The 21338-nt window shown below is 42.5% G+C and overlaps 1 protein-coding gene across 1 annotated transcript in view; it reads right to left on the bottom strand.

Moving 5' to 3' along the window:
* Nucleotides 1–21338, bottom strand: part of OSBPL1A (oxysterol binding protein like 1A) — a 269191-nt gene that overhangs the window by 246578 nt on the left and 1275 nt on the right. The window lies entirely within an intron of this gene.

Below are 21338 nucleotides of genomic sequence, written 5' to 3'. Positions count from 1 at the left end.
ATTATAGGCCGGTTGGTCATTGCGCTACATGTGATACATCTTTTGGCAGATTTCTTAGAATGTTTTTAGAGAACACCAGTAGCCTTGCTTGTATTTCCCAGGCTAGTATCATCCCTTATTAACAAAAAAGGCACTTGAGTAGCACAATACTTCAACTGCAAAATGTGTGGTGACTGAGGCAGTCATATTTTCCTCACAAAGAATATCAGGATTTATTTTCTAAGGATACTGAATTATCTTCCCAGCCAAAATAAAAATTGACCATTGAAATAATTTTCCACAAAATTATATGAAAGGCTGCATTCTCGCTATGATATTTAAATGCCTAAACTTACTACTCTCGTTTTTTTTTTTTTCCAATTCACTGTACTCTCTTGAGTTAGTAAATGAAAACAGATCCTAGCCAAATAGGAGGATGAAGGTAATAGAAGGTAATCATCATGCTTACTAATAAAAGAAGTTCCGATCTTGGTAAGATCACTAATTTTTCTGTATATTTACAGGAGTCTCTTTGGTATTTATATAAAGAATCTTTAGGAAAAGGTATCTCTTTGGCATTTTTATTGCCGACTAGTAAGATGAAAACACAACAAAGGTGTTAACAATTCTTACTGTAGAACACTGCTGTCCAATGGAATTTTCTGCATGGAAATGTTGAAAATGATGGAAATGTTCTATAATTCTATCTTGTCCAATATAGTAGTCACATGAGCCTGCTGAACTCTTGAAATTTAGCTAGTGTGACTAAAGATCTGAATTTTAAATTTTATTAAATTTTAATTAATTTTAAGTCACATGTGGCTAGGCACTACCATACTAGTGAGTGCTGTTCTAGAACAACAAAGAAATCACTAAATTTCCCCAACCATGGTAGTCTCTTTCTTGAGAAAACGTTTGGCAGATACAGAACCTCTGGAAGCAATAATTTCTCCAAACTCTTTTCTGAGCTTTTGAGAAAGTAGGTATTTTAATTTTACAGACAGAGCACATTAAAGTGGCCGTATCATGCTTAGCTACAATGCATGTAAACAGAAATAGAACTGGAAGCTCTAGATGTATGGCAGGGGCTTTGGGAGTAACTAAGCCTTTGCCCTGCCATTCCCATGCCTGCCTGACCCAAATGAAAAATTTAAAAAAAAAAAAAAGAAAAAGAAAAGATAGCTATTGTTTAGGCCATGATATTCTTCAGAATTGCCCACTGCCTGGTTCACACGAGATCTACCTGGTACTCTTTCGTTTGCTTGATTCAATAAACTTAAGAGCCCACGGCTTTCTACCCCTGTTCTCCTCCCCACATCCCAACTATTCCCTCCAGACTACAGTACCTGACGTTTGTATCCCTGCAGTTTTGTCTTAAGCCTGAAACACCCCAGAATGCACTTGGTGCATTCCATGTTTTAAAAACACTCTCCTGGTGCTGGTGTGACTTTGAAGTGCTGCAGGAGCACACTAAAGGCTTGTTCAATCTTATTAAAAGGAGGATTTTATAGACCGAGGCTTTGGGGAGGACTTTGGGTAATTACTGCCTGGAATGCTGAAAAAGTAGGTCAGATGTCATCAGGCAAATCCAGATCAATTGTTGAGTTGGGGGAAATTAACCATCCTCTACACCTACATATTAAGTACTTTGTAGTTATTATGAACTCCAGACCATAAATGCTATGAGGTCATTGGAGGTTTTTCTCTCTTTGTGATTTGTACCATTACAGTTTATTTAACAGCTAAAATAAGGGGGGTGGTATATTTTCAGATATTAAATTACTTTCATCTAAGACTTCATTCCGCACTTGACCTTCTGTTCCTAGGGGTGACAAGTTACAGATGGCTACGTAACTCAACTTCCACAAATGATTGATTTTGCTGGGTCTCCACACAAGAAGCTTAGAAAGGTCCCCGATACCTATAGTTTCTTGGTTGCAAGCAATGAGCCCTGACCCTGGCTACCTGAAACAAATAAGGAATGTACTAGAGTATCAAAGAAAGCTGAAAATCTGGCCTGGCAAGGGCAGGACTGGGGCACTTGCAGGGATTACAGCAGGAGGAGCTAGTCTATAGCTTTTCCAGGAAATAAGAATAAGTTCTGATTATTTTTGTTTTCCTCTCCTATCTTCAGAAGAGGGAAATTTAAGACAGAGAGGGAGAGATGGACTTTGGGCTCCTTGGCTGACAATCTCACAAGATTACCTTCCATAGGAGAAGTAGCTCCTCACCTACACACACACACACACACACACACACACACACACACACAGAGAGAGAGAGAGAGAGAGAGAGAGAGAGTGTGTGTGTCCTGGTGCAGTGCTATAACTAGAAGAAGGGCCAATGGTTAATGGGCAGCCACCATCACAGAAAAACCCTTTATAGCTTCTTCTTTTTTTTTTTTTTTAATCAAGCCCTTCTCTTTCATAGCTTGTGACATAAGCTCCTTGGGCAATATTTCCAGCTGCACCTTTAGCCCTTAGCTCTATTCATCATGAGTAAACCCTGTTTTTTCATCCAGTGTACCTGACAATTAAATACTACCCCTTCTTAGAAGTCACAGAGCTTGGGGACACCTGGATGGCTCAGTCAGTTAAGTGTCCAACTTTGGGTCAGGTCATGATTTCGCAGTTCATGAGTTTGAGCTCTGCTTTGGGCTCTGTACTGACAGCTCAGAGCCCAAAGCCTGCTTCAGATTTTGTGTCTCCCTCTCTCTCAAAAATAAAAAAAAACATAAAAAAAAAAAAAAAAAAAAAAAGAGGAGCGGCCAGGTGGCTTGATTGGTTAAGCATCCCTCTTTGGCTCAGGTCATGATCTCACAGTCCATGAGTTCAAGCCCCCACGCCAGGCACTGTGCTGATAGCTCAGAACCTGAAGCCTGTTTCAGATTCTGTGTCTCCCTCTCTCTCTGCCCTTCCCTCGCTCATGCTCTCTCTCTGTCTCAAAAATAAATAAAAACATTAAAATGAAATAAATAATTAAAAAAAAAAGTCACAGAGTCTGCCCCACCCAAAGCCCTGTTTTGAGAACTTGCTTATTCAACCTACTATCCTTGGCTCAGCAGAAGGTGCAAGGTCAGGGGCTAACTGAATGGTACCTTTATATTAGGTTTAACAAAGATCTGGTAGATACTCTCTGCCCAGCAGAAAAGGTCTTTACTGAGTAGCATTAAACTATCTAGATTCCCTCTGGGAGTATTTGACCATGAAAGTATACAAGTACATTCTTTAGCCAGGGTACATGCATAAAGGCATAGAGGTAAGTGAAGGCAGAGAATAAACAGAAACCATAGGATGGCAAGAAGGAGAGTAGAAAAAGTTGATCAGAAATAGAAGCAAAAGTGGAGAGAGAATCATAGAGACCCCAGAGTGCGGGAACACTAGAGTAGGGAGAGGCTCCTTGCTTGAGAGGGCGCCACCTGCTGCCACAGTTGTACCTTCAACAACCTTTCAGAGCAGCAGAGGTATTTTTGCTTTCAACAAATCCTGCTCTTTACCGGATGAAACCTGAGTGCCGCTCTATTCCTTGAACCCAGAAAGAGCCTAATATATCACTCCTACCCCCTTCCCTGCATTCAGCTCTCTTGTTCTTCATCTCTAGCAAACAGCCCTGTCAATACCGCCTTTCTTTTCAAGAGCCACCTCTTCCTTCAGGGTCTCTACTCCTCCTTGCTCTTCTGAGCCTTCTAAAACACATCTATCCGGGCTCCTGGGTGGCTCAGTCGGTTGAGCATCCGACTTCAGCTCAGGTCATGATCTCACGGTTCGTGAGTTCGAGCCCCGCGTCAGGCTCTGGGCTGATGGCTCAGAGCCTGGAGCCTGCTTCCGATTCTGTGTCTCCCTCTCTCTCTGCCCCTCCCCCATTCATGCTCTGTCTCTCTCTGTCTCAAAAATAAATAAACATTTAAAAAAAATTTTTTAAATAAATAAATAAAACACATCTATCTGTTAGGGCACCTGGGTTAAGTGTACGACTTCAGCTGAGGTTGTGATTTCACAGTCCTTGAGTTCAAGCCCCGCATCAGGCTCTGTGCTGACAGCTCAGAGCCTGGAGCCTCCTTTGGATTCTGTGTCTCCCTTTCTCTCTGACCCTCTCCTGCTCATGCTCTGCCTCTCCCTCTCATAGAAATAAACATTAAAACACACACACACATCTCTCTTCCAGATCCTCACTAACCTCCACTATCTGTTCTGAGTCACCTTTCAATACCTGATACAGCCAGGTCCAAGGCCCTACTCTCGATGAGTTGCCATAGCATGAAATACAGTTCATTTACTGAAATCACGAAGATCTCAGCACGGGGATTTGGTGGACCAACCTTTGGGCCTGAATTGTAAGTGTAGATCAAATCACAGACTCCTGGATCTTAGATTTGGAAGAGCCATCAGAAATCAGCTTGTCTAACCACAAACCTAAGCCACGTTGTCCTCAACCACATTCTAAAGAAATATTTCCCCCAGCCTCAGGCTGGGGAATTCATGAACGGGCAGATCACTGTTTCACAGTGCAGCTCAATTCCCCCCCCCCCACCTCCCCATATTAGTGTTCGAAGTAGTTCCTCCTGTTGAGGCAAATGCTGGCTCCACACAGCCCTCACCTGTTGGTCCTCAAGATAAAGCCGAACCTTTTAATTCCCTTTTCCCAAGCCATTCTTCTAAAAAGCTTAAAGATACATGGGGATCAAAGAAGATGATAGGTAGGGTAGTTTTTTCTGAACTTTAAAATACACTACAGATGTACAGTATTATTCTCTCCACTACTGTAAACACTTTTCACTCTTCTTCATACCCAAAGATGGAAGATTCCTAGACTTCACAGTGCAGCTTGAGGGGGAGCAGACCATAGCACCCAGAATGTGCCACTTTGGCATGTGGATATTTTCAAGTTGAAGACAATGGGGATCCAGAAGATTCAAGAAGAGACTTTTACTTCCCTCTTTAAAAAAAAAATTTTTTTAATATTTATTCGAGAGAGAGAGAGAGACAGAGCGTGAGTGGGGTAGGGAAGAGACAGAGGGAGACACAGAATCAGAAGCAGGCTCCAGGCTCTGAGTTGTCAGCACAGAGCCTGACGCAGGGCTTGAACTCACAAACCGTGAGATCATGACCTGAGCCAAAGTCAGACGCTAACCAAATGAGTCACCCAGGTGCCCCTACTTCCCTCTTAACTGCCTAAAATAATTTAGGTCAGGAGCATGTACCAGGAAAGAGAGCTGTTACTACAGAGAACGTTTTATATCAGAAAAGACTTATCTGCATGGCATGGAAAACATTTGTTTACCAAACATTTACCCCTTCCATCTTATGAACTCTCTTCCTCCCCTTTGAAGCCCCAGACCCCTACCCACTTCTCCTTGGCTCAGGATGCTAGATAAGCCTCAATCACCTGACTGCAGGGGAGTCTCGTATTTTTATGGGGCTCCAGTAAGTACAAAATTTGTTTTTCTCCTATTAATCTGTTTTATGTCAACTGAATTATTAGACCAGCCAGAGAACCTAGAAGGGAAGAAGGGAAAAGCTTTCCACCCCTACAAGCTCAAACCACTCCCCCTACCCCCACCCCAACATGCTGGCTGTTGCAAGTTCTTCTTGAGGAAAATGCTGTCTCCACACTGCCCTCACCTGTTAGGATTAATGATCCTTTCACATTTAAAGACAACTGGCATGAGCTGCCTTGATTTTTTCTAGGCTTACATTCCCAGATGCTCCAGCCCGTCCTCATGTTCCAACTGGTCATGGCATTGTGATACAGTTTGTACTTTGCTCTCTTAAAATTTAGTGCCTAGAATTAAGCAAATCACATCTGTTTCTAGGAAGCTAAAGAGTATCTTATCTTAACTAATAGTTAAGTCCTATTTGATCAACTTTGCTAAACCTAAGGCCTTTTTCCCATCCCTAAGTCTCCCTGACCTCTCTACTGCCCTCTGGTGGTAGCTAGTTTTTTCTCAACTAAGAGAATTGAAGAGAAAAGAGATTGGAGAAAGGGGCAAAGAAGAACAGCAAAAATGTGATACATTTATATACAAATTCTTGGCCTCCTGAAGTTTACAATATAATGTTGGAGGCAAAGTATACAATGGAAACCCAACAAAAAAGACAAGCCACAGTAACACCCCCCAAGGATTTGGGAAGACCAGATCAGTGAGGACTAGAATAGAGAAGACATTTAGAAGTGGTGGCATTGACACTCAGCCTCAACTTTAGAAACCCCAAGAAGCGGGAAATGAGTGCCTCCCACATAGTAAATCTGAAAGATGCAGCAAGAAACAAAACGTGGGAGTTTCTTCTGGGCAAGAGCTTACTCTAGAAGCCGACTTACGAATCACCCTCAAATATCTGTGATAGGATTACCAGTGGAAAGAAGATTGGGATAATGACATGTAAAGACTTACCAGAGCACAGAATGTGTCATTCATTGTGGATTAACTCGTTTATTCATTAGTCAGTAGATACACATTAACTTCATAAATGACATGATTTTGTGAGGGAGTACATGCTCGCCACTAGGACAGAAAAGATGCCTTTGACAATAGCCTTGCCTTCAGGAATTTAACAACCTACTAATGCAGATGAGACAATATAAGACTTGTAAGCAGGTGTACCACATACGAGAATGAGGAGTCATAAGAAAAGTTTAGATAAAGGACAAAGAAGAGGAAAGTTTTGTTTTCCAGCTGGGGCTATTAGTGAATGCTTTACAAAGAAGATGTCTTTTGAAGTCAAGTCATTAAGAGGGACAGGATTTGAAGCTGTGGAAATAGTTGGGGAAAGGGCACGTTAAAGCTGATGAAACCGTCTGAGCAAAGCCAGGGGGTGGCATACAAGATAGCATAGGGCCTCACACGGAGTAGGCCATGCTGCAAGTGGGTGAGGCTAAAACGTGGAGAATTCTCAGCTCTGCCTACCAGTCTCCTCTCCTCCTCTGGACGCTCTGAGCTGGAGCTGGAGGGGCAGAGTGGGGAAGGAGACTTTGAGATACTCAAAGGTAGGTGACAGGTAAATGGTCAAAAGCTTGGAGGTGAGGCCTGGACTAAAGATATCAACCTGCCAGTGTCTGTGCAGAGGCCACTTGAAGCCACGAGGCTTGCAGGGGAACGCCCAGGGAGCAAGAAGAACAGAGTGGAATAAAAGGGGCAAGGGCTGAGCTTTGTCTCCTGCCCTACCTCACATCCCTTACCCCACCTGTGCCCCTGCGCTCTCAATAGATGACTTCACCTCCGACTCTACCAAGGAAACAAAAGCCCCCTGGAATTCTTAACCTCCGGACCAACAAGCTTACCTGCACCCACACTCTTCCTTAAGTTTCCTTTCTGTTAACGTGTCAAGGCCAAGGGCCTGCACCTGTGTTCGTGGCCCCTCCTTCTCCCCTCCTCAGCACCCTCATCCCATCAACTCCCTTTCTCCTGGATCTTCAAGTGCTCTCACAGTGTGCCTGCCGTACAGGGCGTCTCTAACCTGTGCCATCCTTTGCAAACCTACCTGCCAGAGAGTAGTATCCTTTCTCTCTCTCCTCCTTCACAGTTAAAATTAAACTCCTTGACAGCGTGGTCTATAAGGACTCTCTCCATTTCCTCTCTCTCTCTACTCTCTGCACTGCCACTTCTGTTCCCGCTACTCCACTCAACAGGCTCCCACTGAAGACCCCGAAGTCCTCCTGGTTGCAAAACCCAATGGACCGTTACTGCTCCTGACTTTACTTGATCTTTGGCAGCATCTGACGCCAGTGGCCCTTTCCCACCTCCTGGGAACGCTCTCTTCCCTTAGTTTCCCTGAGCTCCTCATCCTTGCCCCTTTCCTTAAATGTTACAAGTTCTGCCCTAAACGCTACCTCTCTTCATACCCTTCCTGGGTTAGGTCATGTGTTCCCTCTGGATGCTCATGTCTCAAACCTATAACTGGGTCCCAACATTACACCTGAACTTCTGACTCACACACCAATTCATCAAACTCAGCATAACTAAAAGGGCAATTTGTCCTTCCCCGCCCCCCCTACCCTCCAGGCTGCTCCCGTCCTTATATTCATTCTCTTTCTCAAGTGGCAAACGTTTTTGTCTCTCTCCCTCCATTTTCCCCAAACTACCTTTTCCTCTCTCCACCCCCCATACCCAACCCTAACCCATTTTGTAGTCAAAGTATGTTTCCAAATTTTAAATCTGATCAAATAATGCTCTTAGAATTCTACTCTGCCTTTTAATTGCTTTGGGATGTAGTCCAAACTCCTTAGCACCACAAAGCCCCGCAACATCCTGATTCATGTCTCATTATCACCGTAGCGTTTTACACTTCAGCAATCATGAACAACTTTCAGTTCCCTGTATTGACACAGTCTCTGATGCTTTCAAACCTTTGCCCATGTTTTCTTGTGCCTTGAACTCTCCTCCCCAGCTTCCTCCTCCTGCTGAGGCTTATGTTTCACACAATCTGAGTTTAGAAATCACTTCTAACTCCCTCTGCTGACTCGTTATGACTGGATTATGTGCCCCTCTTATAGGCTTTCTGATTTACTGTGTACTTACACCCATGACATTTATTACACTGTGCTACAAAGGCCTCTTTATTTATCTATGTCTTTCATCAAATTAGAAGTATGCTAAAGGCAGGGAGTGTCTTGTTTACTAGTTTCCTCCCTTTATCTAACACAGTGGCTAGCACACATTAGGAAATCAATAAATACTTGTTGAATCAATGAATGAACTGGGACTTTATGTCTAAGATATTTTATCCAAGGTGGGAGGCAGTGTAATGAAATGGAATGTACACAAAATTAAGCATCAGAAAATCGGGATTGAATCCCAGTCCTCTGCCACTTAACCAGGTGTCTACATGAACAATTCATGTAACTTCTCTGAACAGAGAGCCGACCAGAGGCAGGGCACTGTACTAGCTGCCGGCAATGCAAGGATAAAGAAAAACATAGTAACTGCCAAGTCCCAAACTGCCAAGAAAGCCAAGCCCCAAACAGTGTATGGTGGGGGGGGGGGGGGGGAAGGAAAGAGCATTCCAAGTAGAGGGGCTAACAGGTGATAGGACAGCAGAAAAGCAATCATGTGCCTCATTGTGGGAAGTGACAGTCGTCCAGTAAGGCTACGTCTAAGGTGCAGGCCAGACAGCTGGAGAGTTGGGATGAGGAGAGGAGACTGGAGAAATCCATGGGAATTACATCATGAAGGGTCCTTTACAATGTGTCATAGAGTTTGCGATTCATCCTCAAAACCATGGAGTTAAAACCTAATAGTTTCAACACTGGATGTCTATCACAAAGAGAAAAGTCTGGTGGCAACACGGAGAAAGGGTTGAAAGGCAGTGATGTGTGAGGCAAGAATACCAGTCACAAGACTGTTGCTGTAGTCCAGTCAAGAGATCACAGTGGCCTGAACTTTGGCAAGAACTGTGAGGATGGAGAAAAGAAGAAGTTAACTGTTGGAAGATTCAGGTGACAGAACAGAAAGAGTGTGGTGATTGACTGCACAAGGAAGAGTAAAGATGGCACATTTCTGGTGCAGACAGTTGGCCTACAGGGCGTCCTCACTGACACAGGTGATACAGAAGATGGGAAGGCTTTGGGACAGAGGACTGACACGACCCAAGTGATGCTTTAAGGGAAGGGTCCTGTCAGCAGGGAGGAGGATGGGTCTGGAGTCAGGAAGATGAGCTGAGAGGTGCCTGCCATAGTCTGAAGTGAGATGAGAGAGCCTGAACTAAGATAAGCAGTGACAGTAGAAGGGGACAGGGCATCACAATAGGCAGGGCTTGGCAATTACAGTGCACAGCCCTGCAGCACCTCACCCCCAGCAGAGTAGAGAAGGGCATGGAAAGGACTGAGGTCAAGAACGCACAGTCCAGAGCAATCAGTCAGGGATTTGGAGCCAAGGAAAGAATGAAAACAGGTGGGTAGAGTGGTATAAACTGCATGAGGGGGACTGATCTGTCTCTGAAAACCAAGCAGAATTGAGCCTTCATTCAGTAGGAAAAGACAACACTTTAAAATATTCCAGGGCATGTGCGTGGCTCAGTCAGTTGAGTGTCTGACTCTTGATTTTGGCTCAGGTCATGATCCCAGGGTTGTGGGATTGGGCCCCATGTGGGGCTCCACAGTGAGCATGGAGTCTGCTTAACATTCTCTCTTTCCCTCTGCCCCCTCCCCTGCTTGCACAGATACACTCTATCTAAAGATAAAAAAAGACAATAACTTTAACTTCTTAAACAAAGCAGCATTTAAGGAATAACACCAGATCTAGAATGCGGAAAGGTGGAAACAGGACTTGAGTGAGGACAGAAAAGATAGAGGCAGCAAGGAGACTGCAGTGATCATTTAAATAAAATATAACCCTCCGAGAAAGTGGTTATGACTTAGGAAGGACTTAAGATATTTGACTCCTTTACCGTGAGGTGTAAAGGAGAGGAAGCAACTGACATACAGCCATGGCACATAACACGTTTTGTTTATGTGTTTACCTCCATCAGACTCTGGGCTTCCTGAAATCAGAAAGCATGTCTTATTTATCTTTGTATCTTTATATAGTGCATTTTATGGCTCAAGATCCAGGCTTGCAAATATTCCAAAATGACCAACTCAATGAATAAATAATTGGAATGGCAGGGTACAGTAGTCCCCCTTGTCTGTGGATGCCTGAAACTACAGACAGTACCCAACCCTGTATGTATTACGTTTTTTTCCAGTACATACATACCTATGATAAAGTTTAATTTGTAAAGTAGGCACACTAGGAGATGAACAACAATAACTAATAATAAAATAATTATAATATACTATATAGAAGTTATATGAACGTGGCCTCTCAAAATACCTTACTGTACTGTACTCACCCTTCTTCTTGTGATGATGTAAGAAGACAAAATGGCTGCGTGATGAGGTAAAGTGAGGTGACTGATGCAGGCATTGTGACATAGCGCTAGGCCACAGAAGTATTGACCTTCTGATGATATGTCAGAAGGAGGACCATCTGCTGACCGCAGGTAACTGAAACCATGGAGAGTGAAGCTGCGGACTAAGGGGAGACTACTGTATACATGAAAACAAGATCGTTCGGGGAAGGTTTTGAGTTTGGCTGTGAAATTTTGAGTTTAAGATGACACTCGGGGGGCCTGGGTGGCTCAGTTGACTTCGGCTCAGGTCATGATCTCGCGGTCCATGAGTTCGAGCCCCATGTCAGGCTCTGTGCTGACAGCTCGGAGCCTGGAGCCTGCTTTGGATTCTGTCTCCCTCTCTCTCTGCCCCTCTCCTGCTCATGCTCTGTCTCTCTCTCAAAAATAAATAAACATTAAAAAAAGGTTAAGATGACATCTAAAATATCCAATTACACGAATTATAAATAATATAAATGCCTTACAGGTACTTAAAGAGGAAGTGCTCAGAAGCTCAACAGAGAGAACAAACCTGAAGAGAGGCACATTAGGGAGTCATCAGTGTTAATTGTTCCCCTCGGCCCCCTACAACCATCTGACATCTGAAACAAATAACCACTGAAACCTCAGGGGCTTCGTATTATAGTGCAATGTGGTCACGATAGAGCCCTGCTCTGAGCACTCATTCAGAGATCCACGTTTCTTCTATTGTGAACATCACCACCGTCAATGCACAGACTCCAGAGTCACTGAAAGCAAAAAGGGGCATAGAGGATGGTACGGGAGGTTTTATGGATGGGGCCGACAGTGGTCTGCCCACCTGTTTTTTGTTCTCTCCTCGGCTCCAAACCCCAAATTATGTTTTATTTATTTTTATTTTTAATGTTTATTTCTGAGAGAGAGAGAGTCAGAATGCAAGCAGGGGAGGGGCAGAGAGAGGGGGAGACACAGAATCTGAAGCAGACTCCAGACTGAGTTCTCGGCACAGAGCCTGACATGGGTCTCGAACCCATGAACCGCGAGATCATGACCTGAGCTGAAGTCGGACTTTTAACTGACTGAGCCACCAAGATGGCCCCTACCAAATTCCTTTTTAAATGTTGATTTATTTTTATTATTTAAAAAAATTTTTTTTAACATTTTATTTATTTTTGAGACAGGGAGAGACAGAGCATGAATAGGGGAGGGGCAGAGAGAGAGGGAGACACAGAATCTGAAACAGGCTCCAGGCTCTGAGCTGTCAGCACAGAGCCCGACGCGGGGCTCGAACCCACGGACCGCGAGATCATGACCTGAGCCGAAGTCGGAAGCTTAACCGACTGAGCCACCCAGGCGCCCCTTTATTTACTTATTTTGAGAGAAAGAGAGAACACTGTACTGTCAGCGTGGAGCCCAATGCAGGGCTCAAACTCACAAACCATGAGATCATGACCTGAGCCAAAATCAAGAGTCGGACACTTAACTGACTGAGCCACCCAGGCGCCCCCATAGATTAGATCATTTAATTTTCATAATACTCCTATAAAATAGATACTATCATCATCATCCTCATTTATGGACAAGGAAACTGAGGCAAAGAGCAGTTAAGTCACATAGCTAAGTCATGGGCAAAGTTGGTATTTGTACCTAAGCACTCTGGCTCTGGAGCCCTTACAAAGTACATGAAGAAACTATATACCTATTGCAGCTTAAATGTATATCACATCGACTTCACAAGATATGCTAAACATGGCCTGGCTATTGCTAATAACTTTGAATCTCTTCAGCACAAATTAGAATAATTCAGTGTGCTACACATAGTTGAAAAAAACACAGTTACATGGTTTCCTTTATTCTTTCTTAAACTTCTTGGAAATGAATTCACAGTGCTTTGTATCCAGCACAAAATAGGGCTTTAATCTTTATTTAACTCAACCAAGCTAGTAAGTTTTCACTAGCTTTGTAGGAAAACGCATCAGAAGGCATTAAAAACAAATAAGCAAACAGTGGTAGTAAAATACACAGTCAATATAAACATAAATGATCATTATTGCCTCCTAGATACAAATTTTGGCTAGCTTTGGGAAAATGATTCAACGAATATTTTCAAGACTACAATTTAAAATGGTTACTAACTGCAGTAAAGCATGTATTTACCTGGAATGCTTTCTTTGAAAGCTTCAGAGTGATTTCCAAATATACCATAGTATTTTTTTTTACATTTATTTATTTATTTTGAGAGAGACAGAGACAGTGTGAGTGGGGGAGGGGCAGAGAGAGAAAGAGGCAGAGAGAGAATCCTAAGCAGGTTCCATGCCCCCAGCCGGGGAGACTGATGCAGGGCTTGAACCCACAAGCCATGAGATCATGACCTGAGCCAAAATCAGGAGCTGGATGCTTAACTGATCAGAAGCCATCCAGGAGCCCCAGTATTTTAATGAGCATAAAAGATCTATATTCAATGATACTCTTTTTATATGTACAGGAAGCTTGGGCCTGGACACTAAAACAAAAGTTCTGAGAAGATACCTTATGATAGCCATTGTAGGAAGATGATTGAGAGACCTTGTTTTTTCATGTTCTGTTTCTTGAAGGTAATAATCAAAATTGGCAAGAACTAGAATATCTTCTGTACATAACTGGCCAGATAAAATCAGATTTGACCATTTCACAGTCTCACAGGATTCTTTAGTCAGAATTCAAAAGGCCATTCATTCTAGAGTTAGTAGTTTCCCAGCCTCCCAGATCAGGTACCCTATCAGAGGATGGTCTGGCAACCCCCGAGGTGACTTGAAATGGCTGTGCCATCAGGCATATGCTTTGGAACTACCTCACTGCCCTTCCTGAACCTCTATCGCCACCTCTATTTGAGTCCTTTCCTAAGCACCTAACTTACGCATGCTTTCAACTAGTATTTATTGAGGATATACCATATGATGGGGCTGCTTTTGATGTTGGAGACAAGCAATAAATGAGAACTTGATACCATGCCCTCACAGAGCTTATATACATATACATACATACATACATACATACATACATACGTACATACATAAAGACGGGTCACACACACGTTAAAAATGTTAAGTTATATAATTGTTGGATGCTGATTCATACTGTGAAGAACATTACACAGGACGATGGGGTCAAGTGAGAAAGGAAAAAAATCACCCGTTTTCTGGGAGCTGGTCTGGAATTTAGAGCTAGATGGTGGTGTTCTCCCATTGAACAGAAAAATTTTGTGGCACATCGACATGAGATAAGACCACTCTGGGATTGCGATGGAGAAAATGACAACAAAAAGACTACCCTATAGTCATGTCTAAGCAGAGACAAAACCAACTACACTGGGTAGACCCCTAAAATGACTGAAGAGCCCCTCTCCCAGCTACCACAAGTGAATGCTGTTTCTTTACTGACTGCAGCTTCAGCCCCACTCTGCTCCTCCTGCCTCTAAGATAGAATTCGCTAAGACATGCAATCACAGAATGACTCCCCTTTCTTAACAGCCCCCAATCCAGAGTAAATCCCAGTTCCTTGATATAAGCCCAAACCCTTAACACGCCCCACTGTAGACTTTCTTCGAGACATCCCGTTTTGCCAAGATGTGCATTCTCGCTTGGTGGCATCTATAAGCCCAACTTTGTTGGATTACAATGTGTTCCCGGTGGTCTTTGATTAACGGGCATCAATAGGAGGGAGAGGGAACAATTCTTTAGTTAGGATGGTCAGGGAAGTCTTTGATGAAGTGTTGTTCTGCTAAGAACTGAAAAGTAAAGGGACAGTCATCTGAATATTGGGAGAACATTCCCATCAGAGGAAAAAACAGCTTGTATTTTTAAACAATATTTTTATTAAAAAAATTTTTTTAACATTTATTCATTTTTGAGAGTCAGAGCGTGGGTGGGGGAGGGGCAGAGAGAGAGAGGGAGACACAGAATCTGAAGCAGGCTCCAGGCTCTGAGCTGTCAGGACAGAGCCCAATCCGGGGCTTGAACTCACTGACCTTGAGATCATGACCTGAGCCGAAGTCTAACGCTTTTAACTGACTGAGCCACCCAGGCACCCCTAAACAACATTTTTAAATTTCAAGTACATCATCTCCTTTGAACACTGATTTTGGGGTAGGGGGAGCTAATCCTATTCTCATATTCTACTTCTAATCAAGAAAAGCTTTTGGGGGCACCTGGGTGACTCAGTTGATTAAGCGTCTGACTGGCTCAGGTCATGATCTCGCCGTTTGTGAGTTCGAGCCCCATGTTGGGCTCTGTGTTGACAGCTCAAAGCCTGGGGCCTGCTTTGAATTCTGTCTCCTTCTCTCTCTCTGCCCCTCCCTTGCTCACACTGTATCTCTCTCTCTCTCTCAAAAATAAATAAACATTAAAAAAGAAAGAAAGAAAAAAAAGAAAAGCTTTTGGAGAAAAAGAAATCTGAGGTGTTATGTAAAGAGGTAAGGAGGTAGAATGTGGAGGCAGTGTGGGTTAAGGCAGCGTCAGTGTGCATAATGCCGAGGAAGGCTTAGCCATGGTTTTATTCCTATTCCAACTTGGGACCCTGTTCTCTGTGGGCTGTCTCCTTCCAAGGTTTTAACAAGCAATTAACAATAGAACTGGTAGTCATCCCTCCTAGAAATATATTCATTAAGAAGAGCCTTCTTCATCAAAATCCTTGAGGAGAAAGCAGCAAAAACCTCTTTGACCTTGGCCAAGCAACTTCTTACCCAACACGTCTCCAGAGGCAAGGGAAACAAAAGCAAAAATGAACTACTGGGACCTCATCAAAATAAAAAGCTTCTGCACAGCAAAGGAAATAATCAGCAAACTAAAAGGCAACCGACAGAATGGGAGAAGATATTTGCAAATGACATATTAAAGGGTTAGTATCCAAAATCTATAAAGAACTTACCAAACTCAACACCCAAAAAAACAAATGATCCAGTGAAGAAATGGGCAAAAGACATAAGTAGACACTTCTCCAAAGAAGACATCCAGATGGCCAACCGACACATGAAAAAATGCTCAACATCACTCATCACCAGGGAAATACAAATGAAAACCACAATGAGATACCACCTTACACCTGTCAGAATGGCTAACATTAACAACTCAGGCAATAACAGATGTTGACAAGGATGAGGAGAAAGAGGATCTCTTTTGCGTTGTTGGTGGGAATGCAAGCTGGTGAAGCCACTCTGGAAAACAGTATGGAGGTTCCTCAAAAAATTAAAAATAGAACTACCTAGAACGACCTAGCAATTGCACTACTAGGCATTTACCCATGGGATACAGGTGTGCTCTTTCAAAGGGACACATGCACCCCCATGTTTACAGCAGCACTATCAACAATAGCCAAAGTATGGAAAGAGCCCAAATGTCCATCGATGGATGAATGGATAAAGAAGATGTGGTATATATATATACAATGGGGTATTACTCGGCAATCAAAAGGAATGAAATCTTGCCATTTGCAACTACGTGGATGGCATTGGAGAGTATTATGCTAAGTGAAATTAGTCAGAGAAAGACAAAAATCATAGGACTTCACTCATATGAGGATTTAAGAGACAAAACAGATGAACATAAGGGAAGGGAAACAAAAATAATATAAAAACAGGGAGGGGGACAAAACAGAAGAGACTCATAAATACGGAGAACAAACTGAGGGTTACTAGAGGGGTTGTGGGAGGGGTGATGGACTAAATGGGTAAGGGGCACTAAGGCATCTACTCCTGAAATCATTGTTGCACTATATGCTAACTAATTCGGATGTAAATTTTAAAAAATAAAAAATAAAATTAAAAAAATAATAATAAAAAGAAGATGCTTCTTGAAAATAATCAAAAAGTCAGAGTTAATATTTTTGCCACATAAGGTCCTTCTTAATACTGGGCCAGCAATAGATATAAATGTGACCCTGAACTATCATTGCCAGGAGGATATGAGATATACTGATGCTTAATGTAGGTAGTACTTATCAAAGAGCAGTCTAATAATGCTACTGTTCCAAGATTTTAGGGAGTTGGTAAGGAAAGTTAGGGATTCCTTAGAGAAATTCCCTGTGAAAAGCTGAAACTATTATCCACTCTTAGAGATTTATATTGCACATTAGAATATGAAGGGCTGTGAAAAATCTAACATAAAATTATCAGATGAAGTGTGTTTAGCGCAGCAATGATAAACTTGACCACACACCACCTTCCCCCCTTGACCGCTTGAAGGATTAATTTCTGTGGCCTACACATTTATACATGCTGTTACTGGGAAATCAACCACTGCCCTAGAGATTAATTGAAGTGGTTGCACACCTCGTCCAAAGAGGGGGGTTCCTATTTCTGCAATGGGATTGCTGACTTGGATTGGTGTTGACAGGATCTGCACAGCTCCACTGTGCACATTACATGCCACCTTTCCATTCCCTTCAAATCTCCTGAAGTCAGCAAATGCCTGGCACCATTAGTTTCTGGTGACTGCCAGCTAATCTTGCCATACTGCATATTACTTACGGTGACATTACAATATTCAAGGATTTCTTTCCTTCCTCTATTGTTTGCTAATCGTGACTCCATTTCCTTGACTATTTCTTTGACAAAGCTTCTACTGAAGACTCGTATTTTAATATCCGGCATGTTAATCTTCCTTTGTACCTTTATCACTTTTCTTGGCCATATTTGGTCAAACTGTTGGCAGAACACAAATAAATGGCACAAGCAGAACCTATAATCTTAGCATTTGTTGGCCTGTAGCCTGCCACATTGGCTTTCATTGACGGGGAGTGTAAGATAAGCACAGAGAAATAAGGGAGAGACTTATTATTAATAGTATGCCAAGATGGCTTGTGTTTTGTTTCTTAAATATTTTAAGGACATATTTTCTTAAGAAAAAAATTTCAGAATGAGATATTACTGTAAGTCAATACTACATGGACAGACTTCACCTGAGTTACAGTGTACCCTAAAGCACCTTGTGCTGGTCTGGATCCTGGAGAGGCAGACCCCAAAATGAGATTAAATGTGCAAGAAATTTATTGGAAGAAATACCTGTGCGAGAAAATAGGAAGGGAACCTGAAGAGGCTCAGAGAGCCAACAAACTGATACAAATCTGACCCTGAATGAGTGGGGAAATGGAAGGAGGGACAGAGGAAAGTTGTAAGGCACTAATTTTAAGAAAAGTTCAGCAAGGCCTTCAGGGGAACCCTGGAGCCCAAGTACCCCATCAGAGGGGTCTTGTCTCCTAAGAACGGGCCAGTTTGCGTAACTCTGCTTTGTTGAGAACAGCCCATGGGAAGCATAGCCTCAGTGCAAATGGAGTAATGGATCCCAGAGCACAGGAGCTGGAGTCTTCTTTAATATCTAAGAGGCACTTCCCCATGGTTGTCACACAAGATTCTCAAAATATGACGTACATACAAATCACCCAAGAATCTTATTAAAATGCAGATTCAATAGGTCTGGGTGGGACCTAAATTTCTGTATTTCTAACAGGTTCTCAGATAATATGATGCTGTTGGTCCACACACCTCATGTTGAGTAGCATGGTCCTAGAGAATCTTTGGAAGAGCCCTATTTAAACTATCTATGTTTATGGAGAACGCTTCACAGGATTAACTCCTCACCTGATGTAACAGTCATCTCTGTCATAGTCAGATGTATACCCTTCCAGGTTAGGGTTGTTGTTTTTTCCCCCATTCACATAACTCATTCTTGCCTCTAATATCACAGCTGTCAATCTCATCCTGTCACACTGCTTGCAAAACCTGCTAATGGTCATCTCTATATCATCTCTACATCTATATGCATTCATTTTTGCTATGAAGGGAGGGCTTTGACCCTTTGTGATCTCCACAACATCCCTTCTCTCCTCCAATTATTTGATTCAGAAAGTTTGTTTCTTAATCTTTTTTTTTTTTTTTTTCCTAAGTAGGCTCCATGCCCAATGTGGAGCTTGAACTCAGGACACTGAGATCGAGAGTTGCATGCTGTACCAACTGAACCAGCCAGGCACCCGTTTCTTAATCTTAAGCAAAAAATTGCAAGCATCTCCTATCAACCATATTGCACTCTCAAGTCTATCTGACATAGAAGCTCTGGTGCAGCCAGTCACCCCATCTTTCTTGCTGAGAAGTCCATGGGATCTGGCCACCTGTGTCTCCACTAGGTCACCTGAAGCCTTCTGCAGTTATCACACTAACAGCAAGCAGCCAGACACATATTGTTAAACACATCTGCTCTCTTCCTTCACTCTGGTCCCTGGCCTCTTTGTATATCTTAATTCTATACAGTGTTTACTGTGTTAGAGAGCAGTTTTCATACTTTTTTTTTTTAAGCCATGTAATTCTTTCATCAAAGGAAGCTTAAATAAGTTAGTTTGGTCTCACTAGAAAAGTGGGACATAGAGAGGTCACCATCAACATTCCTTGTGTGTTAAGGTGCTGAAGCATCATCACAAAAGCTATGGGCAGCAAGTGAAGGATTTCAAGGAAGAAAAAAGACATGATCAGACTCTAACATTGTGAATGATTACTCTGGCAGATGTGAGGAGGATAACTTGAAGAGCGTCCAGATGGAATCCAAAAGAAAAGGGAGGAGGATATGAGGAACATAAGGGATACAGGAATCCAAATCATCAAACTTGCTGTTTGGGTGTGAAAGCAGTGAAAGACAGGGGTGCAGCATGTCTCCCAGGGCTCATGCTTGGGCAATTAATTATCGACCCAGAGGTGCAGCGGTTGCCAATTCCTGAACTGGGGAAGACAGGAGGATGACAAGAGGTTTAGGGAGAAAGATAACTGAGTTTGGTTTTGAACATACTGAGTTTGAAGAAGACATCCAGTAACCAACATTTTGGGTAAACTGATATGGAAATCAGAAGAATCTGGCTTAGAGACCCCTCTTGGATCCAAATCTATGTTACTGTCTGCAAACCATTCTCAGCCTCTGCTTAGGCAACTGCTCAAAGTTCGTGTTAGGTAAAATCTTTTCAACTAAGTTGTCAATAAAGTTTTGCTTTTTTTCCCAAGGTGTTTTACAAAACAGGTTGGTTGTTTGCTATACTTGTTACTTCAGTAACTATTTCTTTCCTTCTATTCCAAAGTGCTCTTTGCATGTCTAAGTTTGGGGTTCTCTGTATCTGACACATAAGCATTGAGTGCATTAGAGAGGGTTTTGTTTTGTTCCTTTTGGCAAAGAATCATTTCTGTTCAGAATCTGAGCTCAAAAGAAAAATTAAAGGCTCTAGCTAAGAAGAAATAGGAATTACAGCTGGCCTTAAACAACGTGGGGGTTAGGGATGCCGAACCCCTGTGCAGTAAAAAATCCACACGTAACTTGATTTCCCAAAAACTTAACTCCTAATAGCCTACTGTTGACAGGAAGTCTTACCGATAACATAAACAGTCAATAACATATTTTGTAAATGCATTACATACTGTAGTCTTACAGTGAAATAAGCTACAGAAAATATTAAGGAAATCATGAAAAATACATTTACAGTATTGTATTGTATTTGTCCAAAAAAGTCCACATGTAAGTGGACCCCTGCAGTTCAAACCCATGTTGTGCAAGTGTCAGCTCTACTAGAAAATCATGGGTGTAATCTGTAGAAGGTAAAATAGACTGGGCTTCTGTGATATATGGTAAGAAAAGAGGTATTATGTAAAATAAACTGCATATAGTGTGCTTTGTTTAGACTTGCAAGTTGTGCTGTGCATTGTTTTATTTTAACACGGTAGTTTTCAAATTTGGGCTTAAAGTCTAGGAGGGGCCTCTGTGGGGGGGGGGGGTGGGGGGAGGGAAGGTTGTTGGTAATTTGGACTTCAGGACCATCACCACTATTTCAGCCAGAACGATCTAATCTGTTTTACATAAGCTTTCATTGAAGGAAGGATTCTATGTTTTGTTTTTTAATTTATTTATTTTGAGAGAGAGAGAACACAAGGAGGAGAGCAGTAGAGAGAGAATCCCAAGCAGACTCTGTTATCAGCATGGAGCCTGATGTGGGGCTCAAACTCACAAACTGTGAGATCATGACCTAAGTCAAAATCAACAGCCAGATGCTTGACTTACCAACTGAGCCACCCAGCCCCCCCCCCATGGCTTTTCTTTTTTTTAACTGTGAAAATCACTATTTTATGCAATAGAAGCTGTAAGAAATGTGAAGAGATCAATGAAGGAAGAGTTCAGAGTGAAGGAAGAAAGCTGTTTAACAATAGATGGACATCTAGGTAGTATTAGGATGCTAACTGCAGAAAGTTTCAAGCAACCTGGAGATGCATGGTGGCCAAACCCTATAGCACTTCCAGGCAAATTCCTTGCCTAGTAGAGAAATACCATGATACACTGGCAGTACCATGGACTTTGGGGCCCAACTTGGTTGGAAGGAGGAGCTAGAAACTGTTTTAGCTCAAGATGAAGAAAAACACACTGTCCAAACCAAATAGAGGGAGGAAATGTGACTGACATTACTGAGGGCTAAAGCCCTCCAAGCACTCTGTTGGAACCAAAATGAATGCACAGCTGC

This window comes from Neofelis nebulosa, chromosome 11 (assembly GCF_028018385.1).
Source record: "Neofelis nebulosa isolate mNeoNeb1 chromosome 11, mNeoNeb1.pri, whole genome shotgun sequence".
Lineage (NCBI taxonomy): Eukaryota > Metazoa > Chordata > Mammalia > Carnivora > Felidae > Neofelis > Neofelis nebulosa.
Note: the sequence above shows the minus strand (reverse complement) of the source record. Positions and strands in the feature narration are given on the sequence as shown.